Genomic DNA, 26051 nt, shown 5'->3' with positions numbered 1-26051 from the left:
GGCAGCGTGCGGTGGTCAGAGGCAACCTGCGGTGGTTGCGTGCAATCTGGGGGGTTACATGTAATCTGGCATGATTACGGGCAACCTGGGATGGTTATGCGCAACCTGCAGTGGTTACGGGCAACCTGGGGGGTTTACAGACAATCTTAGATTGTTACGGATAAACTGAAGTGCTTATAGGTAATCTGGGGTGGGTACATGTAATATGGGGTGATTACAGACAATCTGGAGGGGTCACTGGCAACGTGCGGTGGTTACGGGCAACGTGTGGTGGTTATGGGCAACGTGTGGTGGTTATGGGTAACGTGCGGTGGTTACGGGTAACGTGCGGTGGTTACAGGCAACGTGCGGTTGTTACGGGCAACGTGCAGTGATTACGGGTAACTTGCGGTATTAATGTGTAATCTGGGGGGTTACGTGCAATCTGGTGTGATTACAGACAACCTGGGGCGGTTGCGGGCAATGTGCGGTGGTTGCGGGTAATCTGGGGGGGGGGGGGGGGTTAGGGGTAATTTGGGAGTAAACTGCAATTATTACTATTTTAAAAAGTGTGTGTTTTATTTTTTTGTATGTTTTTCACTTTTTGCACTTTTACACATTAATTTTCACTGTATTTCTATGATTACTATGATATTTTCTATCACAGTAATCATAGTTCAGTGACAGAGACCAAATTGGTCTCTGTCACTTTAAATTTTCAGAGTTGGCTGGTTCTGGAGCGCATGCGCACTTCATAACCAGCCAGGACGCCGAGGAGGAAGGACCTCCCAGGATCAGGTGAGTATATGGGGAAGGGGGTGACTGGGGAAGGGGGGTGACTGGGGGGGGGGGCGACTTTGGGGGGGACGGACACTTCACTTTTTATCCCCTGTCACCAATCATTTATGGTGACAGGGGATAAAAAGTGCTGATCAGCACATGGCACAAGCGATCAGCGGTATATAGTATATACTGCTGATCGCTTGTACTGGGACCCCACAGGGGGGTCCCTGATCACTGCCCCATGCTCTCTGCTACCTCCGGTGGCGGAGAGCATGGGGCTTTGATCAGGGCCGGCTCCAGGTTTTTGTGGGCCCTTGGGCGAGAAAGCCTCAGCGGGCCCCTTTGTATAGCACACCTCGGGGCACACGTAGCACACCTCGGGGAATGTCCCCTGCCCCCATAGAAATGCCCCCTGCTCTCCCTCAGCACAAGAAAATAAAAAAATAAAATCATACTCACTAATCCGGGCGGGGGACGGGTCCTCTTCTCCCTTGTGTGCGCCTTGTGGATCGACCAGCAGGCGTGATGGCGTCATCGCTCTGCGCCTGTTGGTGAGATTGGATCCATGCTAGAATGGACTAGAATGGAGGTGCTAGAAGGAGGTCGTCCCCCTGGAGTCTGCATTTTAGCTTCTTCACCATAGAGCAGGCCAGAATGGAGTTACAATCAGTAGGCATTACATGAGGTATACCAGGGGGAACTACAACTCCCAGCATGTCCAGCCTGTTATGGGAGATCAGAGGACATTACAGGAGGAGATAAAATAGGACTACAACTCCCAGCATATCCAGCCTGTTATTATGGGAGATCAGAGGACATCACAGGAGGAGATATAAGAGGAGTACTACAACTCCCAGCATGGACAGCCTGTTATTATGGGAGATCAGAGGATATTACAGAAGGAGATATAAGAGGACTACAACTCCCAGCATGGACAGTCTGTTATTATGGGAGATCAGAGGACATCACAGGAGGAGCTATAATAGGACTACAACTCCCAGCATGCACAGCCTGTTATTATGGGAGATCAGAGGACATCACAGGAGGAGGTATAAGAGGAGTACTACAACTCCCATCATGGACAGCCTGTTATTATGGGAGATCAGAGGATATTACAAAAGGAGATATAAGGGTAGGACTAAAACTCACAGAAAGAAGGTATAAGTGAGCCCCGCCTCCTCCTGACAGATGACAATGATCACAGTTCCTTCATCCACCTGCATCCTCTCCCGTTCTCAGTCCCGCCCCCTTATGACGTCACCGCAGGTCCTTCCCCAGTGCAGCAAACACAGCAGGTCCTTCCCCAGCCCCTCCAGCCCTCCCCCGGACTTGGGGCCGGCAGCACCCGCCCCCCCGGGGTCGGTGATGTGGCGGGCGCCTGGCTCACTGCTCAGGCAAGTGTCGGGGGCCCCTTGGGCTGCCGTGGGCCCCGGCACTTGCCCGAGTATGCCGGGTGCTGACGCCGGCCCTGGCTTTGATTGATTTTTACATTTCCATCGCTGTGAACAGACAGGGTAGTGCGGGGTAGTGCAATTATTCACAGAATAACACACATTACAAAGTTATACAACTTTGTAATGTATGTTATGTCTGTGAATCGCCCCCTTCCTGTGTCCCCCCACCCCCGCACGTGTACCCCGAAGTGTGGTGCGCTATACATACCTGATCCATGTCGACCGACCCTGTCCGCCATCTTCTTCAAAGACGTCATCTTCGGGAGGCCGGCCGACCCGCTCCTGCCGGCCCCCCTCTGCACAGTTATGCTCAGCCAATCGTGGCTGAGCAGCTGATGACGCGACACGCGTCATCAGCTGCTCAGCCGCGATTGGCTGAGCACAGTTATGCTCAGCCAATCGCGGCTGAGCAGCTGATGACGCTGCAGAGGGGGTCCGGGGTGCGGGACGACTGCAGCGAGTCGGCCGGCCTCCCGAAGATTGCATCGACAGAAAACAGAGGTCGACACGCGTCAGGTATGTATATCGCACCACACTTCCGGGTACATGTGCCGGGATGGGGGGACACGAGAAGGGAGCGATTCACAGACATAACATACATTACAAAGTTGTAGAACTTTGTAATGTGTGTTATTCTGTGAATAATTGCTGAGCGCCGCACTAGCCCTTTAAATTTGATCTCTTTCTTGGCATAAAATAAACAGCTGTAAAACTGTATTTGTCTAAAAATAGCTTTAACGAGGCATTTTCATTCACTGGGGGATAAATGATTGTTCTGACAACTGGGACCCCATGTGATCTCAAGAAGGGGACCTGAGTCTCCCTCTATGAGACCAGAAGGTGGACATCCTGCAGTTGGAGAGGACAGGAAAGAACTTCTATTTTTGGAATAACCAGGAAAGGACTAAGGATTTGGCATATAATGTACTATATGGGGGCTGCTGCACAGAGGAGGCAATACTATATAGGGGCTGCGGCACAAAAGAACATATACTATATGGGGGCTGCTGCCCAGGGGTCTATACCAGTTTTTTTCAACCTTTTTAAGCCATGTACCCCCATGTGATAAGATGTTCCAACTGGTAACATAGAAACATAGAAGATTGTCGGCAGAAAAAGACCACTGGGTCCATCTAGTCTGCTCTTTTAGTATTTTCTTTCTTATTATCTTAGGATAGATGTATGTTTATCCCAGGCGTGTTTAAATTCTGTTATTGTAGATTTACCAACCACCTCTGCTGGAAGTTTGCTCCAGGTATCTACTACTTTTTCAGTAAAATAATATTTTCTCACATTGCTTCTGATCTTTCCCCCAACTAACCTCTCACTGTGTCCTCTGTGTCTCTTTTATCAATGTCCTTTTTTAGGTGAGGTCTCCAGAACTGGACACAGTATTCCAGATATGGCCTCACCAGAGCTCTATACAGCGGGATCACAATCTACCTCTTCCTACTGGTTATACCTCTAGCTATACACCCCAGCATATATTTGCTTTCCCCACCGCCTGGTTGCACTGGTAAAATGTTGAACTTCAATTTCCAATGTTTGGACCTCTTATCTAGCAAAGCGAAATCATTTTCCATAATACTGACACCTCCAGGAATATCAACCCTATTGCACACTTTTGTTTCGGCAGCAAACAGACAAACTTTACCTACCAACCCTTCTCCTATGTCACTTACAAACATATTAAAAAGAATAGGACCCAGAACAGACCCTTGTGGCACACCACTTGTAACCAGTCTCTGCTCGGAATATACACCATTAACAACAACCCTCTGATATCTATCCTTCAGCCAACCACAAATCCACTGAACTATCCAGGGATTGAGTCCAATTTTCTCCAACTTCTCTATCAGCTCTTTATGTGGAACTGTATCAAAAGCTTTGCTGAAGTCCAGATAGGCGATATCCACAGCACCACCTTCATCCAACACTTTTGTGGCATAATCAAAGAAATCAATGAGATTAGTCTGACATGATCGGCCCTTAGTAAAGCCATGCTGGTGTGGATCCATCAAATTGTTGATTCTTAGGTGATCCTTTATCTTCTTTAGAAGAGTTTCCATCATTTTCACTACTTCAGATGTTAAGCTTACTGGTGATACATTGTCTAATTAGACATTAGACATATTTTTGATACACCTCTAAGGCCCAGCCCTGCAGCAAGATATGCCCCCTGCAGCTAGGCCTACCCCCAAAAGTCACATCTGCCCCCTGTCGCCAGGTATTCCCCCTGCAGCCCGATATAATTCTCCCTGTAGCCAGGCATGATTCCTGGGGAGTTAAATGCCGAGTGTTGGGGTTCGGAGAAATTGACAAACCCAAACAGTTTTATGAAGTTTGCTTAACACTAACAAAAACTATTTTAGCAAAATCAGCTTCAAAAGCCAATTTTGTGACCAAATAGCAGTTCACTGCTATACTTTTTCTATGGAATCCCCATAGAAAACCTCCTGCTCTGGACAGTTGCTGTCTCAGCCAGAGATGTCAGCAGAAAGCACTGTGACAAACTGAAAACTGCAGGACAACCCCTCTAACTTTTCTTTCATTCTCTTACTTCATACTGATACAGAGTATATAACTACTATATTCATAGGAGCCTTCAGCCGGGCAGAGGGAGAAGGGGAATAGGGGAGAAATGGAGGTAAGAATCCAAAAGAGAGAATAAATAAATACAATTATACAACAAACATATACTGTGGTGCCTTGGATTACAAGCATAATTCTTATTGGGACCGTGCTTGTAATCCAAATCTACTCTTAAACCAAAGCAGATTTTCCCATAAGACATCACCGATATGCAGACAATTGGTTCCACACCCCCAAAATAATCTTTTATTCTGAATAAAAGTTACTACACAGTATAGCAATCAGCATGTGGTTTATAATGTATAGTAATTTGTAGATACAGGATGGAGATGCAGATCCCCATAATGCATAATGCATAAAATTTATGGAAAACTGGTTAGGGGTACAAAATGGGTGGGTGGTAGACATCTTTGAGCTATTGGAGATAAAGTTAAGAGTAAATTATCCCAGGGACTCATTATATAAGTTGGTGATTAAGGTATGGGAAGTAGTCAGAAATGGTGACAAAAAAGATGGAATGTACTCTTTCACCCCGATGTGGGGTAATAGTCAACTCCAAGAAATTGTTAAAATTCACGAGCCAGAGTACTGGATGAAAAGGGGACTAAAATATGTGTATTAGTTTTTTCACTAATGGGGTGATGATTTAAATAATAGTTTAGAGACCTCACTATGTCATCTTATGCTGCGTTTACACGAAATGATAATTGGCCCGATCGTATGATTAACGATGTCGGAGTAACGATTTTTTTTTCATAACGGTCAGCGTTTAGATGGTACGATATATCGTACAGAAATTCGTTGTGCGATCGTTTTGCGATCGCTTAAGCCTATCGGCGAACGACTGTTTACACTGAACGATATGCAAATTTTTTGCAAACAACGATTTAAGAACATGTTGTAAGATCAAAATGAACGATTTCTCGTTCGTCGTTTGATCGTTCGCAGCATTTACATACGATTATCGTTCGAATTCGATCGTTATCGTGCGAATTCACACAATAATCGTTCAGTGTAAACGCAGCATAAGATTTTTGCAGGTGAAGGATGCTATTAGAAGCACAAAAGTTGGAGTGTGTTGGGATGTTAGAGTTTCAGAAGGTATTACACAAATTGTAGGTATGTCGGGAAAAACTAAAGGTAAAATCACTAAGTTGTATAAAACTCTGGGATTGTTATATAACAAATAGGTAAAAATAAATTCACAGAAGAAATGGGAGATTATAATTAGGGATAGAGATCAGGATTTTTGGACAAAGGTATATGTAAACGCAAGGAATTATATCACAGATAAAAAACATATGATGACACAATATTTTTGTACACACAGATTGTATTACTTGGCAAAAGACATTAATAAATGGAGGAAGGGAAATCCAGTCAGTTGCTATAAGTGTGGGACTGATAATGCAACTTGTCAGGGTATAAACACACACACACCGTATACGCAGCAGATACGCAGCAGATCTGCAGCAGATTGGATGCTGTGTTCAGTTATATAGATCTAATCTGCTGCATATCTGCTGCGTATCGCAGCGGTAAATATGCAGCGTATACGGTGTGTGTGTTTGTACCTTAGAGCACTATTGGTGGATATGTGTGGGGGTGAATACATTCTGGAGGGAGGTTTTTTTTACTTTTGTCAATTTGGTAGCAGTAGATGAATATATTTGTGCAATCCTGGGGGTGTTTGACGAACGGCATATGCTGAAAAGTACAAAACCAGTAATTTATAAGTTACTCCTAGCAGCTCGGACAATTATACTGCGGAATTGGATTTCGCCCAATGTTCCAAGGGTGAGGGAATGGAAAAAACTAGGTACCACAATCCTAAGGAATGAACTCTGGCATAACACCTATATAAAGAAAAGTAAGGATATATAGTGGTACCTTGGTTTAAGAGTAACTTGGTTTAAGAGCGTTTTGGTTTAAGAGCTCACAGTTTTTCAAAATTGTGACTTGGTTGAAGAGCATTGCTTTGGTTTAAGAGCTCCCTGTACTGGGTTGGAGCGCGAGTGGAGGAGGGGCATGGTCTGCATAGCGGGGTCTACAGCTCTGTACTCTGACCCAGGAAGTCTTACCTCACCTTCCAAATCATGGTAGATCCACTTCAGGCTGGGGCTTACATCAGGGGACAGGACTGAGGAGGTAATTTCTCCATAGCTGTAACCCTTCTCTCCCCGGACAGAGAGTGCTGCTATACAGTGCCCACATCTGCTCTGCTCATTCTTTAATGCTCCCTGCAGTCTCTGTCCGCCCTTGTGTTTCCAATCCTCTCCAATACTGTACAGTAACTTATAATATCACATATTCAGCTTTTTCTGAATGTTTATTTCATCTGTTTTACATGTTATTCAGAATAATAAATCATTATTTTTGGGGTGTGGAACCAATTGTCTGCATATCAGTGATTTCTTATGGGAAAATTTGCTTTGGTTTAAGAGTGGATTTGGATTACAAGCACGGCCCCGGAACGAATTATGCTTGTAATCCAAGGCACCACTGTAAAGCTAAAAGAACATGTTGAACAATGGGAAAAATATTGGAGTGATAAGTTTGATTAAGTTTTTTATTTTTTTCTCTGCCAGCTGAGAGGGGTGGGAGGGGGTGGGTAGAGAAGTTATGGTAGAATAAAATAAATTAGTGTTTGTAGTCGCATAATAATCCGAAGTGGAAGTAATAAATAGAGGGATTTTAAGATTGTAACTTGTGTGATACTCTCAGGGCGCCTCTGTTGCTGTAATATTCACAAAGGATGATTGTAGGGTGAGTGGAAGAATATATGTAAATCCCACCTGTACGGTGGTACCTGGCTGTCCATGATATATGGATAGTGGGTTCATCTGGATGGGTCGGGGTTGGGGACTAGTCCCTCTGGTGAGACGGAGTCATGGTTACCAATATGAGTGTGTGTGTGTAAACCTCGTCTGCCCGGGATGCCCAATAAGGGGTGTGTTGGGTAGAGGAGGAAGCAGGGAAGTATGGTGTGACTACTATGAGGCTAAGAGGATGAAATATTTAGTGAATAAGAATGTGTTGGGTTTGGCTTGTCCCCTCTTGGCCTGCTCCGGTCCCCTACAGCGGTGGGGATGCGGTTGAGTCGCCACTTAAAGGTGTGAATGATAACTCTTGTAAGTAGTTATAGTGGGGGTGGAGGAGGTATAGATATAAGATATGGATAGGTAAGGATGGGAGCCCTGCAGGTTTTGTCCACACAAGGTGATATTACCACAAGAGGTGATGTAAGTTTAGTTGGTTTTGGGAACTAGGATAAAGACATAACTTCTGGGATGGAGGGAGGGGGGGATTAAAAATATTTTTTAGTTGGATATTCTGATGTAATGAGGATGTGATATTGTTTTGTATTAGAAAATAATAAATATTTTTAAAATAAAAAAAGATACAGGATCGAGATGTAGATCCCCATAATGCAGTAGTGTAGTACAACAGCCTAGAATAGAGAAGCAGGGCTGCTGTCAGAGGTCTGTGTGGTAACATGACAGCAATGGGGAAGGGGCAGTAGCAAAAATAGGCGGGGGCAAAGGGGGCGGTCGCCCCCGAGCCCACTCAGGCAGGGGCCCACTGAGGTCTCAGCCAGTTAACGCTGTCTGCAAAAGCTATTGCTTTTGCAGACAGCCTTAACACATGTCTGTAGTGGCCCCCAAGAGGGCAACTGCACCTGGGAATAGCGGGCCCCTGCTCCTGAGGGGCCCGCTCAGCTGTCGGATGCCGAGCCCGGCCAGGGCTGGATCTTCTTCCTGCTTCTTCCTCCTACACGCTGCTGCTGCTGGCCCCTCCCCCTCCTCTCCCTCACTGGCTGCAAAACGTATGAGGAGGGAAGACGGCAGCTGGAGGGATCCTCACCGTCTATGGCTGCCAGGGGGGACTGTGAAGACGTCCAGCAGCAGCTCTGGAAGTTGTCAGGTACAGAATGAGGACTGTGTGAGGGGAGTGAGGACTGTGAGAGGAGTGATGACTGTGTGAGGACTGAGAGGACTGTGAGAGGGGAGTGATGACTGTGTGAGGGGAGTGAGGTCAGGGCCGTCTTACCCATTGGGCAAGGTAGGCGGCTGCCCGGGGGCCCTTGCGTCCGAGGGGGCCCCGAAGGTCTTTTTGATCCCGCCAGCGCCGAAATAACAGCAGCCGGGGCCTGTGAGAGATCGGAGGCCCCATGCTGCTGTTACTTCGGCGCTAGCGGGCCGCGGGAGCGGGATCAGCCGGCATCACTTAGTGCTGTCGTACGTCCGGACACCATCGTGACGTCATCACCCCACTCTTCATTGGACGGAGGGCCGCAGTGGACGGCCGCACGCTCCGGCCCCGCCTCTCTCTTGTCCACAAGTAGCTGTAGCGGCGTGAGGCTTCTCCCCCGCCGCGCTCCTTTACCTCAGACTGCTGCACGGCCACGGGGGTGAGTATTGTAACCCCCGGAGGATTACTGTGTGTGTTTGGGGCGGGGGGATGGCGGTCTGCAGGGATAGTGTGTGGGGAATAGTGTTGGCGGCCGGGGGGTGGCAGTGTGTGTGTGTGTGGAGGAGGATGATGGGGGTAGTAGTGTGTGGAGGAGGAGGATGGGGGTAATGTGTGTGGAGGAGGATGGGGGTAGTAGTGTGTGTAGGAGGAGGATAGGGGTAATGTGTGTGTGTGTAGGAGGAGGAGGAGGATAGGGGTAATGTGTGTGTGTGTGTGTGTGTAGGAGGAGGATGGGGGTAGTAGTGTGTGTAGGAGGAGGATAGGGGTAATGTGTGTGTGTGTGTGTGTGTGTAGGAGGAGGATGGGGGTAGTAGTGTGTGTGTAGGAGGAGGAGGATGGGGGTAGTGTGTGTAGGAGGAGGAGGATGGGGTAGTAGTATGTGTAGGAGGAGGAGGATGGGGGTAGTAGTGTGTGTAGGAGGAGGATGGGGGCAATGTGTGTGTAGGAGGATGGGGGTAATGTGTGTGTGTGTGTGTGTGTAGGAGGAGGAGGATGGGGGTAGTAGTGTGTGTGTAGGAGGAGGAGGATGGGGGTAGTGTGTGTAGGAGGAGGAGGATGGGGGTAGTGTGTGTAGGAGGATGGGGGTAGTGTGTGTATGAGGAGGAGGATGGGGGAAGTGTGTGTATGAGGAGGATGGGGTAGTGTGTGTAGGAGGAGGATAGGGGTAATGTGTGTGTGTGTGTGTGTAGGAGGAGGATGGGGGTAGTAGTGTGTGTAGGAGGAGGAGGATGGGGGTAGTGTGTGTAGGAGGAGGAGGATGGGGGTAGTAGTATGTGTAGGAGGAGGAGGATGGGGGTAGTAGTGTGTGTAGGAGGAGGATGGGGGCAATGTGTGTGTAGGAGGATGGGGGTAATGTGTGTGTGTGTGTGTGTGTGTGTAGGAGGATGGGGGTAGTAGTGTGTGTGTAGGAGGAGGAGGATGGGGGTAGTGTGTGTAGGAGGAGGAGGATGGGGGTAGTGTGTGTAGGAGGATGGGGGTAGTGTGTGTATGAGGAGGAGGAGGATGGGGGAAGTGTGTGTATGAGGAGGATGGGGTAGTGTGTGTATGAGGAGGATGGGGGTAGTGTGTGTATGAGGAGGATGGGGGTAGTGTGTGTAGGAGGAGGATGTGGGTAGTGTGTGTAGGAGGAGGATGGGGGTAGTGTGTGTAGGAGGAGGAGGATGGGGGTAGTGTGTGTAGGAGGAGGAGGATGGGGGTAGTGTGTGTGGGAGGAGGATGGGGGTAGTGTGTGTAGGAGGAGGAGAAGGATGGGGGTAGTGTGTGTAGGAGGAGGAGGAGGATGGGGGTAGTGTGTGTAGGAGGAGGAGGAGGATGGGGGTAGTGTGTGTAGGAGGAGGAGGATGGGGGTAGTGTGAGGAGGAGGATGGGGGTAGTGTGTGGAGGAGGATGGGGGTAGTGTGAGGAGGAGGAGGAGGATGGGGGTAGTGTGTGTAGGAGGAGGAGGAGGATTGGGGTAGTGTGAGGAGGAGGAGGAGGATGGGGGTAGTGTGAGGAGGAGGATGGGGTAGTGTGTGTATGAGGAGGATGGGGGTAGTGTGTGTATGAGGAGGATGGGGGTAGTGTGTGTAGGAGGAGGATGTGGGTAGTGTGTGTAGGAGGAGGATGGGGGTAGTGTGTGTAGGAGGAGGAGGATGGGGGTAGTGTGTGTAGGAGGAGGAGGATGGGGGTAGTGTGTGTGGGAGGAGGATGGGGGTAGTGTGTGTAGGAGGAGGAGAAGGATGGGGGTAGTGTGTGTAGGAGGAGGAGGAGGATGGGGGTAGTGTGTGTAGGAGGAGGAGGAGGATGGGGGTAGTGTGTGTAGGAGGAGGAGGAGGAGGATGGGGGTAGTGTGAGGAGGAGGATGGGGGTAGTGTGTGGAGGAGGATGGGGGTAGTGTGAGGAGGAGGAGGAGGATGGGGGTAGTGTGTGTAGGAGGAGGAGGAGGATTGGGGTAGTGTGAGGAGGAGGAGGAGGATGGGGGTAGTGTGAGGAGGAGGATGGGGTAGTGTGTGGAGGAGGATGGGGGTATTGTGTGGAGGAGGATGGGGGTAGTGTGTGGAGGAGGAGGATGATGGGGGTAGTGTGTGAAGGAGGAGTAGGATGGGGGTAGTGTGTGTGTGTATGGGTCAGGTGGGGGTTGTGTGTGTGTGTGTAGGGGGAGGAGGATGGGGTAGTGTGTGTTTAGGGGGAGGAGGGGGGGAAGATGGGGGTAGTGTGTTTTTAGGGGGGGCAGATGGGGGTAGTGTGTGTGTGTGTGTAGGGGGGGGGGGTCAGATGGGGTAGTGTGTGTGTGTAGGGGGGGTCAGATGGGGTAGTGTGTGTGTGTGCAGGGGGGGGGGTAAGATGGGGGTAGGGTGTGTGTAGAGGGGGGCAGATGAGTGTAGTGTGTGTGTAGGGGGGGCAAATGAGTGTAGTGTGTGTGTAGGGGGGCAGATGGGGGTAGTGTGTGTGTAGGGGGGGCAGATGGGGGTAGTGTGTGTGTAGGGGGGGCAGATGGGGGTAGTGTGTGTGTAGGGGGGGCAGATGGGGGTAGTGTGTGTGTAGGGGGGGCAGCTGGGGGTAGTGTGTGTGTAGGGGGGGTCAGAAGTAATTGTACTGGCTAGGGGAGGGGTTGCAAAGATGGGGGGGGGGTTTGATGGCGGCGGCCGTGGGGGGCCCAATTCGCACCTCTGCCCAGGGGCCCATAATGCTGTTAAGACGGCCCTGAGTGAGGTCTGTGAGAGGGGAGTGAGGACTGTGAGAGGGGAGTGAGGACTGTGAGAGGGGAGCGAGGACTGTGAGAGGGGAGTGAGGACTGTGAGAGGGGAGTGAGGACTGTGAGAGGGGAGTGAGGACTGTGAGAGGAGTGAGGACTGTGAGAGGAGTGAGGACTGTGAGAGGACTGAGAGGAGTGAGGACTGTGAGAGGGGAGTGGGGACTGTGAGAGGGGAGTGAGGACTGTAAGAGGAGTGAGGACTGTAAGAGGAGTGAGGACTGTAAGAGGAGTGAGGACTGTGAGAGGAGTGAGGACTGTGAGAGGAGTGAGGACTGTGAGGGGAGTGAGGACTGTGAGGGGAGTGAGGACTGTGAGAGGAGTGAGGACTGTGAGAGGAGTGAGGACTGTGAGAGGAGTGAGGACTGTGAGAGGAGTGAGGACTGTGAGAGGAGTGAGGACTGTGAGGACTGTGAGAGGAGTGAGGACTGTGAAGGGAGTGAGGACTGAGGGGAGTGAGGACTGTGAGAGGAGTGAGGACTGTGAGGGGAGTGAGGACTGTGAGGGGAGTGAGGACTGTTAGGGGAGTGAGGACTGTTAGGGGAGTGAGGACTGTGAGAGGAGTGAGGACTGTGAGAGGAGTGAGGACTGTGAGAGGAGTGAGGACTGTGAGAGGAGTGAGGACTGTGAGAGGAGTGAGGACTGTGAGAGGAGTGAGGACTGTGAGGACTGTGAGAGGAGTGAGGACTGTGAAGGGAGTGAGGACTGAGGGGAGTGAGGACTGTGAGAGGAGTGAGGACTGTGAGAGGAGTGAGGACTGTGAGGGGAGTGAGGACTGTGAGGGGAGTGAGGACTGTGAGAGGAGTGAGGACTGTGAGAGGAGTGAGGACTGTGAGGACTGTGAGAGGAGTGAGGACTGTGAGAGGAGTGAGGACTGTGAGAGGAGTGAGGACTGTGAGAGAAGTGAGGACTGTGAGGACTGTGAGAGGAGTGAGGACTGTGAGAGGAGTGAGGACTGTGAGGGGAGTGAGGACTGAGGGGAGTGAGGACTGTGAGAGGAGTGAGGACTGTGAGAGGAGTGAGGACTGTGAGAGGAGTAAGGACTGTGAGAGGAGTGAGGACTGTGAGAGTGAGGACTGTGAGAGGAGTGAGGACTGTGAGGACTGTGAGAGGAGTGAGGACTGTGAGAGGAGTGAGGACTGAGGGGAGTGAGGACTGTGAGAGGAGTGAGGACTGAGGGGAGTGAGGACTGTGAGAGGAGTGAGGACTGTGAGAGGAGTGAGGACTGTGTGAGAGAGGAGTGAGGACTGTGTGAGAGAGGAGTGAGGACTGTGAGAGAGGAGTGAGGACTGTGAGAGGAGTGAGGGGAGTGAGGAGTGAGAGGGGTGAGGACAGTGAGAGGAGTGAGAGGGGTGAGGACAGTGAGGGGAGTGAGGACTGTGAGAGGGGTGAGGACTGTGAGAGGGGTGAGGACTGTGAGAGGGGTGAGGACTGTGAGGGGAGTGAGGGGAGTGAGGAGTGAGAGGGGTGAGGACAGTGAGGGGAGTGAGGACTGTGAGAGGAGTGAGGGGAGTGAGGAGTGAGGAGTGAGAGGGGTGAGGACAGTGAGGACTGTGAGAGGAGTGACAACACACACACACACACACACAACCACCCACACCACTGACCAGACACAGCAGCCAGATATATATATCCATATATATATAGAGGAATGGTCTGTATAGAGTGGTGGTCATCTATGAAGAGGTAGTCTATATAGATATAAAAAATAGATAGATAGATAGATAGATAGATAGATAGATAGATAGGAGATAGATAGGAGATAGATAGATAGGAGATAGATAGATAGGAGATGGATATCTAGCAGCTCATCACATATCTTGGATTGTACATACCAGCTCACCCCTTTTAATGTCTAAAAGCCTATTACCTATACCACTATTATTTTTAGGCAAAGATAATCTGGTTAAAAGGGTTCTCCAGAATTAAAAAAAAACATAATTGTTTTGTTCCAAAAACAGCGCCACCCCTGCTCTTAGGTTGTGTGTGGTATCACAACTTGGCTCTATTCACTTTAGTCGAATACCACACACAAACTGAGGACAAGAGTGGTGCTGTCTGTGGAAGAAGGCAGCTATATTTTTCTAATGTTAAGCCCTTTTACTTTTTTTGTGGTTCTATATTCCAGATGTAGAAACCTCTTACACGGCTCTGTATCCTTATTCACTATAAGAAATGTAAAAGAATATTCCCTATATTATTATTATTATTATATTATTATTATTCAGAAATCCTTGTCACCTGCTGATGTTCCCTATGGGTAACAATGGTTGGGGGCCCACTCAGACTCACTCGCCCCCCCTAGGCTGAACCCCTAGCTACGCCCCTGGGAAGGGGTGTGTGTTCAGCATGGACAAGGAATTAAGAATCACAGAGCTGTGCAGGGGGACAGAGACAAAAACTTTATTTACAGCAGTGTGAAAGGTTGAGTGTGAGTGCAGTTACATTATAGCAGCAGTGTGTATAGCCGAGTGTGAGTGCAGGCACATTATAGCAGGAATGGAGAGGATATGAAACAAGGGCTGACAGAGACTGCAGGTAGTATGAAGGAATGAGTAGGGCAGATGTGGGCACAGTATAGCAGCACTCTCTGTCCGGGGAGAGAGGGGTTACAGCTATGGAGAGATTACCTTCACAGTCCTGCCCCCTGATGCAAGCCCCAGCCTGAAGTGGATCTGCCATGGTTCGTAAGGTGAGGGAGACTTCCTGGGTCACTGCTGTAGACCACGCTATGCAGACCTTGCCCCTCTCCCACTAGCCCTCCCACCCAGTACAGGGAGCTCTTAAACCAAATCAATGCTCCTAAACAAAGTTACAATTTTTAAAACCTGTGAGCTCTTCTTGCAAAATGCTCTTAATTTAAGTTACTCTTAAACCAAGGTACCACTGTATATCCAAATTACTGAACAAAAATATTTTCAGTGATATTCAAACGTATCCTATCTCCTAACTCCATTTACCCCAATGTGTCATTCCCTTAAAATTCATTATATTATAATGTGTCTTCTCATACTCCATTAGTCTTGATCTGTGTCCTCCACTTAAACACTAGAGATGAGCGAAGCTCAAGCATGCTCGAGTCCATCAGAACCCGAACTTTCGGCATTTGATTAGCAGTGGCTGGTGAACTAGGATATATATGTGGAAAACATGGATATAGTCATTGGCTGTATCCATGTTTTCCAGACAACCTTAGAGCTTTATCCAAGTTCAGCATCCCCAGCTAATCAAATACTGAACGTTCGGGTTCGGATTGACTCGAACCCGAACCCGGTTTGCTCATCTCTGTTAAAAACTCCAATAACCATATGTGATATTTTGGCACAATGTTTTAATTAAAGGGGAATTCCGGATAAGAAAAACTTGTTTTCTATTAAAAGTACATTAATGGTGCGTTCACACCTACAGGATCTGCAGCTGATTTTCTGCAGCAGATTTCATTTAAATAACTGAACACAGCATCAAATCTGCTGCAGATCTGCTGCAGATCCTGTAGGTGTGAACGCACCAGTTATATAGATGTGTCTATACAATGAATTACTTTACCTGTACGGTTCTGCCACACAGGTAGCTGATAGAAATGCAGGAAGTGAAGAAAAATGGCCCCTGTGCCAACTCACATTGTCTCCTGCTCCTTCTGCTTTCCCCCCTTAGGAGACAAATCTTACATGCCTCTGTCTCACATAGTGTGTGTTTGCTGATGATACAGACAGGTGGCAGAGCGTGATGTCACTGGAGGCTTGGCTGGATAATCCAATCCCCTGACTGATTCACCATCTCAGACCAGCCAGAAGCAGGTGTAGCACTAATTTTACTGGTTGTGATGGGTGGGGGCTAAACCAGAAAAGACAAACACAATACAGAGCAAAAAACCCCCAAACAAATTGATTTTTGGTAGTTTCAAAACTGGGATAGACAGGTAAGTAATGCCTTATGCTTCTGCAGAAGTTTCATTTTTTTTAACCTCTACCTGGAGTTCCTCTTTAACCCTAAACACATTATTCTTTGGTCATGTGATATTTGTGTTGTCTCCCATAAATACTAGCTGTCGTGTAACAGCTATTTTTAATTTATATTGAAAGGAGATCACCTTGAAGACATTTTCCATTACTCTGTGAGTCTTGGAAATACCCAGAGTAAATGCAGATAGTTCGCATTCTGTTCTCCACATTTTTTACGTTTGTCTGCCATTTGGACAAATTTTATTTAAAAATTCAGGTGTATAATGCAGTTGATATACACAATTAAACTGGATCATTTGATGGTTGAAATTAATTCTATTACTATATATTCTATCCATCTTTTCTTGCTCTTGTGTTTTTTTCCCCCTGAATATTTATTGCTGACCAACTATATGTATATATTTGCTAAGGAAAAAATTTTTATTATAAATTTATAATCCCCAAACACCTAAGTTATTTTAATAATCTTACTGTCTATCATGCAGTCGATAGCATATAAATTCATGCAATAAGATGTGTATAATGTATGAGAAATACCTTGTACTGTGACGCTTGAACTCTTGTCGCAACAAGAATTAATACTCAGGAAGGTGTAGACCTTGAATGAAAAATTAGCTGTTTATTAGGCTTCTCATACAGGACACAAAGACATGCTCACAGACTGATGTGTGCTCTCCCCTCAGTCCAAACCATCCACCCCCACGGTGGACGTTTCGGAGGATAAACTCCTCCTTCCTCATGCGCGAGAACGTACAGGTAAGGAACGTCTTAAATATCTGCTGTAGTTCATGACCCGGATTATCAGTGGTTAAACACACCAAACATATTTACATAGTTATATAGCAAAAAAGATCAGACACATGATCTAGAACGGAAGAGAATGTAACCCTTATATCATACATATATACATACAAAAAGGCTTTGAAGCTGCATATTTCGTTCAGCCCATTTGTACTTGATAATCCACCATTTTTCTGTATGGAGCAAGCGCTTGCGATTCTCCTCCATATCTTTTCTTAACTCAAGCTGCTCCAACACTTGCCACCTAAGATCACAAACACTATGTTGGTTTTCAAAAAAATTATACGCTGCTATGGTCTTCCCAAATTCTTTTTTATCCTTATTATCCTTATTGTTATAGTTCCTGATTGCTGACGTATTTTAATTTGTCTGCTGGTCTGGCCCACATAACCTAGCCCGCACGGGCACTTCAGAAGATAAATGAGATTTTTGCCATTACATGTGTGAAACCCTCGTACTTTAACTTTAGTTCCTTCCATTGGGTGATCACATCACATTACCTTTAATGATATTGTCGCAAGGAAAGTCTGCCTGCTTTTTTTCTTTTTTTGTATGTCACTTTTTGCTAGCGTGTTTCCCACTGCTTTGTTTTTCCTATATTCCAAAATTGGATGTTCTTTAAACATTTTTTCCATATTGAGGATTGCTAGCCAGCAAACCCCAATGTTTTAATATGCCTTTTTGATCAAATTTGCATGTCTATGATATGTCATACTAAATAGTAATCTATTTTCTTTTCTTTTTTCTTTCTTTTTGTATCTCCTCACTTCACTTCTTTTCATCCTCCTAACTTCCTTCTCTACTCTCCTTAAATCATGATCTTTATATCCCCTTTGTACAAATTTAGTCAGGATTTTCTTTCCGTTTTTTTGATACTCCACCTCTGTACTCGAGATCCTCTTTGCTCTAATAAATTGGGATTTTAGTAAACTTTTAAACACATGTGGGGCATGGTGACTGCTCCATAATAATGTGTTACTCCTATCCATGGGCTTCGAGTACAGAGTGGCATCAAAAAAATTAATAACGCTAGGATGGTACTCCAATGTGAACTGGATAGACGAATGACATGAATTCAATCTAGAAACAAATTCCAACAAGGTTTCTTCACTTTCTGTCCAAAACAAGCACATGTCGTCCACATAGCAAACCCATGTGGACGACATGGGCATGCCACATTCACCAATTAATTTTTCCTCAAATCATGCATAAAAATATTTACAAGACTAGGTGCTACTGATGAGCCCATGGATACACCATGCAACTGCAGAAAAAAAACGTTGTCTCTCACCTCCCATCCAGTTAGGCTGCGTTCACACTACGTATATTTCAGTCAGTATTGTGGTCCTCATATTGCAACCAAAACCAGGAGTGGATTGAATACACAGAAAGGCTCTGTTCATACAATGTTGAAATTGAGTGGATGGCCGTCATTTAATGGCAAATATTTGCTGGTATTTTGAAACAACGGCTGTTGTATTGAAATGGCCGTTATTACTGTTATATGGCGGCCATCCACTCAATTTCAACATTGTATGAACAGAGCTTTTCTGTGTTTTCAATCCACTCCTGGTTTTGGTTTCAATATGCGGACCACAATATTGACTGAAATATACGTAGTGTGAACACAGCCTAAATCTGGTGTCTTTTCGAGGGGGGAGGGGGGATGGTGGTATTGTTCAAGTCTGTTATGGCGGTGTTATCCAGTCACAGTATTGAGGTATTGGTCAGGTCTGGTGTGGCTGTGTTAAATGTGAGGCCTCGAGCTATTACCTACCAAGCTACCAATCGTGTGCTGGGAATTCCTTCAGATAATATGCAGACTGCTCTAATCATTGATTCAATGTGGAAATTTGTTTATGTTTTAAGCAGTTAAAAACCATAAAAAATGTGATTCAGACAATGTTTCAACATGTAGAGAAATGCATGTGGCTGAAACCACGCTCCCATTTCTTCCTCTGTAGTCATATGCTGTTACCAGGATTAGTGGCCATACGCCTATTGGTTAATGCATGAGGGTCTGGTTTTGGCAGCATGTGGTGACGTACAGTAAATATGGAAATGCGGCTGCGATGCCCGGGCCCCTAGGGGCCACTCCGCTAATAGGTGTAGTTACTGGCAGGAACCGGGGCAGCTGCTGAGCAGAGGATTGTCACGGTTTTGGCCACAGTTGAGAACCGGGCTCCTGACCATGCGGAGGCTGGGCATGCAATTCTTCGTTGTCCTTAGTCAGGGCACCAATTATCACACCAATGCCAAGGTTCAGAAACAATGGTAGTTGTATATTTATTGTAACGGTGGTAACTAGTAGCAACAGTCTCTCCGGATGCAACCGGGAATAAGGCAATCTTAAATAAAGCAGAGTAATGGGTGAGACTGCAATAGGCTGTGGTGATAGCGTACTGAATGATGGGAGTAGTACTGGTACTGAAGTTGAGATCCTGGGCGGAATGAAACTGAGATGAATACTTGCTGTTGATGATTAGAGAAGACGATGAAAGGAATGACTGAAGAACGGCACCCAGATCTTGAGAATAGATGCGAATCTTGAGAACTTGAGAATAGAACACAGCCAGAAATACTTCTTGTGAAACTGGAGCAGCAGAGCACACGTCTCTCTCCTGACAGGGGAGAGAGGACACACACAGAACCTATCCCCCTGATGGTGGAGGACAAGACTGAGGTACAGCAGGAAGTCACATGGTATTCCCCAGCCAAAGCTCGATGGCCATTGGAGTTACCATGGAAGCAGGGGCAGTCACGTGACATCCAGCCATTGCATCATCACACCATTAGGCATATACATAGTAACATAGTAACATAGTAAATAAGGTTGAAAGAAGACAAGAGTCCATCAGGTTCAACCTAGGAGAATCCTACTGTGTTGATCTAGGGAGGCAAAAAACCCCTATGGGGCAGAAGACAACCGCCCCACCACCTGGAGAAACTCCCCCCCCCCCCCCCCCCCCGACTGCAATGGCAACCAGAACAATCCCCGGATCAGCGTATCACCAGAAATCTAATGCCCATAACTTGTAATATTTTATTGTTCAAGAAAAGTATCAAGGCCTCCCTTGAACTTATTTAATGAATCGGCCATGACAACCTCATGTGGCAGAGAGTTCCACAGTCTTACCGCTCGTACAGTAAAGAACCCGCGTCGATGCTGATGATGAAATCTTCTTTCCTCTAGACGTAGAGGATGCCCCCTTGTCATTGTTACAGACCTAGGAGTAAAAAGACCACTACAAAGATCTCTGTACTGTCCATTCATATATTTGTACATTGTGATCAGATCGCCCCTAAGACGTCTTTTTTCTAGCGTAAATAACCCCAAGCTTGATAACCTGTCTTGGTACTGTAACCCACCCATTCCCTTAATGACCTTTGTTGCCCTCCTCTGCACCCGCTCCAGTTCACCTATGTCCTTCTTATATACCGGTGCCCAAAACTGTACACAATATTCCATATGTGGTCTGACTAGTGATTTATAAAGAGGCAAAACTATGTTCTCATCTTTAGCATCTATACCTCTTTTGATGCACCCCATTATTTTATTAGCCTTGGCAGCTGCTGCCTGGCACTGATCACTAAAGTTGAGTTTACTGTCCACCAATACCCCCAGGTCCTTTTCGGAAGTAGTTTTACCCTATACCCAATCTGAATATTTTCCATCAATGACCACCCTCTGTTTTCTATCACACAACCAGTTACTTACCCATTTGCATACGTTTTCCCCCAGTCCCAGCATCCTCATTTTGTAGACCAACCTTTCATGCGGCACAGTATCAAATGCCTTTGAAAAGTCCAGATACACAACATCCACAGCCTCCCCCAGGTCCACTCTATAACTTACCTCTTCATAGAAGCCGATCAGATTAGTCTGACAGGACCGATCCCTCATAAATCCATGCTGGTGCTGCGTCATAAGATTATTTTCATTAAGATACTCCAGTATAGCATCTCTTACAATCCCCTCAAATACTTTACCTACTATAGATGTTAGACTTACGGGCCTGTAGTTTCCAGGATCACTCCTTGACCCCTTCTTGAATATTGGTACCACATTAGCTATGCGCCAGTCCTGTGGAACAATCCCTGTCGTAATAGAATCTTTAAATATTAGGAATAACGGTCTGTCCAACACAGTATTTAATTCTTGCAAAACTCTAGGATGGATACCTTCTGGGCCCGGTGACTTATGGATTTTAATGTTTTTAAGGCGTTTCCCCACTTCTTGTTGTGTTAGGCAGGTGAGATTTATGGGAGGATTAACATTATCCCTAGTCATGTCGTCTGTTATGGGATTCTCCTCTGTGAATACAGTAGAGAAGAATGTATTTAGTAGATTGGCCTTTTCCTCTTCCCCCTCCACCATTTCACCCAGATTATTTTTGAGGGGACCAACATTTTCGGTTTTAAGTCTTTTGTTATTTATATAGGTGAAGAACATTTTGGGATTTGTTTTACTTTCTGTGGCTATCCTTCTTTCTGTTGCTATTTTTGCTTCTTTTATTTGCGTTTTACACATTCTATTCTTCTGTCTATAGTTGCTCAATGCTTCCCCACTACCTTCTTGTTTTAGTTCTCTGAATGCTTGTTTCTTATCATTTATTGCACCCCTTACAGCTGAAGTTAACCACATTGGATTTCTCTTATTTCTACTACGTTTATTCCCATATGGTATGTGTCGTTCACACGATTTACCCAGGATGCTCTTAAATATGTCCCATTTCTCTTGTGTACTTTTATTTCTGAAGGCATTGTCCCAGTCTATGTTCCCAAGGTCCTCTCTTAGTTTTTGGAAATTAGCCTTCCTGAAATGTAATGTTTTTGTAGCCCCTCTACTAATAATTTTATTGAAGGATAATTGAAAACTTACTATGTTATGGTCACTATTACCTAGGTGACCCCCCACCTCTATTTTTGATATTCTGTCGGGCCTATTGGTTAAGATCAGGTCCAGAAGGGCCCCCCCTCTTGTTGGTTCCTCTACTAGTTGGGAAAGGTAATTATCTTTTACTATTTCCAAAAACACGCTTCCCTTCCTGGAGCTGCAGGTTTCTGCTTTCCAGTTTATATTTGGGTAGTTAAAGTCCCCCATAATAATGACTTCCCCCTGCTTCGCTGCCACATCTATTTGTCTTATAAGAAGATTTTCTGATTCTTCCACTATACTTGGAGGTTTATAACTCACTCCTATAAGAATTTTATTATTCTTCGTCCCTCCCCTTATTTCTACCCAAAGAGACTCCACATTATCATCACTTATATCCTCCCGCAGAATAGGCTTAAGGCATGATTTAACATATAGACAGACCCCTCCCCCTTTCTTATTTTTACGGTCATTTCTGAATAGACTATAACCCTGGATATTAACGGCCCAGTCATAGGTCTCATCCAGCCATGTCTCGCTTATCCCCACTATATCATATTTCTCTTCCACCATTATGAGTTCTAATTCCTCAGCTTTATTAGTGAGGCTTCGAGCATTAGTATACATACATTTAATATATTTGTCCATATTCCCTTTCCTTTTATCACTAGTGACTATTCTAACCCCTCCCGCCGCTCCACCCCCAGTTCCATAATCTAGGCCCAGCTCTCCATCTACTCTGTCTTCACTTACTATATTGTAGTTGCCCTCCCCCCCGGTCCCTAGTTTAAACACTCCTCCAACCTCTTAGCCATCTTCTCCCCCAGCACGGCTGCACCCTCCCCATTGAGATGCAGCCCATCCCTACTGTACAGCCTGTAACCGACCGAGAAGTCGGCCCAGTTCCCCATGAACCCAAACCCCTCTATCCTACACCAGCTCTTGAGCCACTTATTTACCTCCCTAATCTCCCACTGTCTCTCAGGTGTGGCTCGTGGTACAGGTAATATTTCGGAAAATATCACCTTGGAGGTCCTAGTTTTTAGCTTCCTGCCTAAGTCCCTGAAATCGTTTTTAAGGACCCGCCACCTACCTCTAACTTTATCATTGGTGCCAATGTGCACCATGACTGCTGGGTCATCGCCAGCCCCTCCCAGTAATCTGTCAGCCCAATCCGCGATGTGACGAACTCGAGCGCCAGGAAGGCAACACACTGTTCGACGATCCCGGTCTTTGTGATAGATTGCCCTGTCTGTCCCCCTAATAATTGAGTCCCCCACTACCAGTACCTGCCTGTCCTGCCCTGAACTCCTGTTTCCCACAGGAGCAGACACCCCCCTGGCTTTCAGAGGCAGTGTCCTGCTGCAGCAATGCCACCCCTGAATCAACATCCCCCTCATCCGCCAATTTGGCAAACTTGTTGGGGTGTGCCAGATCAGGACTGGCCTCCCTCACACTCTTCCCTCTACCCCTTTTTCTAACTGTGACCCAACTAGCTGCCTCTTCCTCCTGTACCTCCATGCTATCACTCTCTCCCCCATCTACCCCTTGGAGTGCTTGCTCAGTGAGCACCAGACCCCTTTCCAGTTTGCTAATGCATCTCAATCGTTGCAGCCGCTCATTTAGATCCAGGATCTGGGCTTCCAAATCAGCAACATGCACACATCTCCCACAATGGTATGCACCCTCGATCGGTTGATCAAGGATTGCATACATCGCACAAGATGTACATTGGGCCGCATTGTCAAACATGGCGCTCATTTATATGGGGATATTATGTATAAAGAAAGAAAAAACAAACAAGCAACAAAAGCAAACAATGTGTTCAAAAGTAAATAAACAATTTGTTTTCCTCTAAAACTCCCCAAATCTACAGTGTAATACAGTGAAATATACATGAGAAGTACCATACTTGAACACTGGAGGGTGACATAATACCCTTAGGCACTGATAACTAAATATGCATACAAGAAATGAATGGAATAGCAGACCTGAACACTGAGAGGGGTGACACAACACACACAGTTTGCAGTGAACCATAGCTTTCCAGAACAGGAATGGTTATAATAAAAGTGTGAGGATAGAACAGCAGACCAAAGGGCCTGTTCTGGGACACTGCACGGCCTAATACTCAGATATCAATATGATGTTCAGATACTAGAAAATCATGATGCTAATGGGTGAGTGAAGATGGAGCATCTTCAGGTTTAGTGCCTAGGGCAGCTGCAGCTGTTAAGACGGCCCTCAATATATATATATATATATATATATAAATATACCGTATTTTCCAGCATATAAGGCGACTGGGCGTATAAGACGACCCCTGACTTTTAAGCAGATTGTCAGGGGTTCGTCTGATATACCGGAAACTGTTCAACCCTTCCTGACCGCAGCCCTGCTGTGGTCAGGCAGGGGTTAACTACAGCTAAATAAAAAAAAACACATTTAACTCACGCACGCGCCTCATGTACTGTTCCTGGCGTGTCCTGGTGTACACAAGCTGTGCCGGAGAGAGGTTAGGCGATCTCCGTCTCCGGCGCAGGTGTACGTCACAGTGCCTGCGCCTGGAATGATACGGGAGGCCGGGAACGGGCCCTAGGTGAGTTAAATGTTTTTTTTCTTTTTTAGTGGTAGCCGGGTAGCTCAATATAGTAGTGGTGGCTCAAAAATGGCCCCATCCCCACCATATGTGATGACTGTAACCGGTTTATAAGACGACCCCCAACTTTAACCCCAATTTTTCAGGGTTAAAAAGTCGTCTTATACGCTGGAAAATACGGTATATATATGCGGTGTACTTTAATATACTGAGGGGTTGTTGCTGGGTGGTGTAGTGCAACCTTAGGGCTCACCTTCTGTAACCTTCCTGTCACAGTGGGGTCCGGGGGTGCCAGGGCCCTTCTCCTCTCAGCAGAAGCGAAATTAGGGTAGGGCAGGGGGGGCCGTCGCTCCCGGGCCCACTCAGGCAGGGGCCTACTAAGGTCTCAGATGTTAATGCATAGCTGCCGGGACTGTCCTGATTCTGAGGAGACAGCCCCGGCAAAGCCATGTGGGTATGTGTTGGGAAGCCCCGCCCCCCGATGGCAGGGGAGAGGAAGTGCCCAGTGCAAGTGTGGGAGCAGGAGCTAGGAGGACCGTTATCTACACAAGCTCCCTGCAACCCCACAGGATGGCTTGGCAGCGGCATGAGGTGACAGCAGGCAGACTAAGCAGGTGAGCAGCAAACTCAGTTAGCTGTGGTCTCATACTGCTCAGCTGTGGGTACAGCAATCCTCCCCCTCCCCCTCCCCCTCCCCCCAGCAGTGTGTAATAGGGCTCTCCAGCACCTCAGAGATCTCCCTTCCCCCCAGCAGAGACCTCTGAAGCTGCACAGGATGGCCAGGCTCATGAGGTGACAGCAGGAACACTGAGCAGGTGAGGACCAAACTCTGTATCTCTGCTTGCTGTCATCTCATGCTGCCCAGCTGTTTGTATGTAAGCACAGTGATTCTCCCTCTAACACTAGTACCACAATAACCTCCACAAGCATATCAGAGACCCCCATCCCCCAGTGCTGTAAAGAAAAAACTCCCCAAGTATATCAGAGATCCCCTCATCCCCCGCATTTCAGAGACCCCCTCCCCCAAGCAGTGACTACCTTATCTGCACAGACCTCTGAAGCTGCACAGGATGGCTGAGCTCATGAGGTGACAGCAAGCACACTGAGTAGGTGAGGACCAAACTCAGTATCTCTGCTTGCTGTCATCTCATGCTGCCCAGCTGTTTGTATCAACACAGCAATGCTCTCCCTCCCAGGGTATATTAGAGAATCCCTTTAACAAACACTGTAGGGATGCCCCCCCCCCCCAGCACATCAGAGATCTCCCTCTCCCCCAGTACTTTATATGCTGTATAAACCCCCTCCCTGTTGCATTATATACACCCCCAGCACTGTAGACATCCTTTCTTTCCTCCTTATGTAAAAAGTCACTCCGCACTGTAGTGTAACCACCATCCACTGTCACTCCACACTGTAGTGTAACCGCCATCCTCTGTCACTCCGCACTGTAGTGTAACCGCCATCCTCGGTCACTCCGCACTGTAGTGTAACCACCATCCACTGTCACTCCGCACTGTAGTGTAACCGCCATCCACTGTCACTCTACACTGTAGTGTAACCGCCATCCTCTGTCACTCCACACTGTAGTGTAACCGCCATCCACTGTCACTCCGCACTGTAGTGTAACCGCCATCCACTGTCACTCCACACTGTAGTGTAACCGCCATCCACTGTCACTCCACACTGTAGTGTAACCGCCATCCACTGTCACTCCACACTGTAGTGTAACCGCCATCCACTGTCACTCCGCACTGTAGTGTAACCGCCATCCACTGTCACTCCGCACTGTAGTGTAACCGCC

General features: G+C 47.1%; 1 protein-coding gene across 5 annotated transcripts in view; it reads left to right on the top strand.

Moving 5' to 3' along the window:
• The window catches only part of LOC138786003 (hematopoietic SH2 domain-containing protein-like), a 57637-nt gene that overhangs the window by 2777 nt on the left and 28809 nt on the right, over positions 1 to 26051 (top strand). Inside the window, exon 2 of one of the 5 annotated variants that reach the window (XM_069962594.1) lies at positions 15667 to 15809. The exons of 2 other annotated variants lie outside the window; for them this stretch is intronic. The gene's annotated coding sequence lies outside the window, so the exon portion shown is untranslated. Of the gene's footprint in view, positions 1 to 15666; positions 15932 to 16629; positions 16731 to 26051 lie in introns of those variants that run through there. 2 more of the 5 variants (XM_069962593.1, XM_069962595.1) reach the window with 2 other exon arrangements.

This window comes from Dendropsophus ebraccatus, chromosome 3 (genome assembly GCF_027789765.1).
Source record: "Dendropsophus ebraccatus isolate aDenEbr1 chromosome 3, aDenEbr1.pat, whole genome shotgun sequence".
In the NCBI taxonomy this organism is placed as follows: Eukaryota; Metazoa; Chordata; class Amphibia; order Anura; family Hylidae; genus Dendropsophus; species Dendropsophus ebraccatus.
Note: the sequence above shows the minus strand (reverse complement) of the source record. Positions and strands in the feature narration are given on the sequence as shown.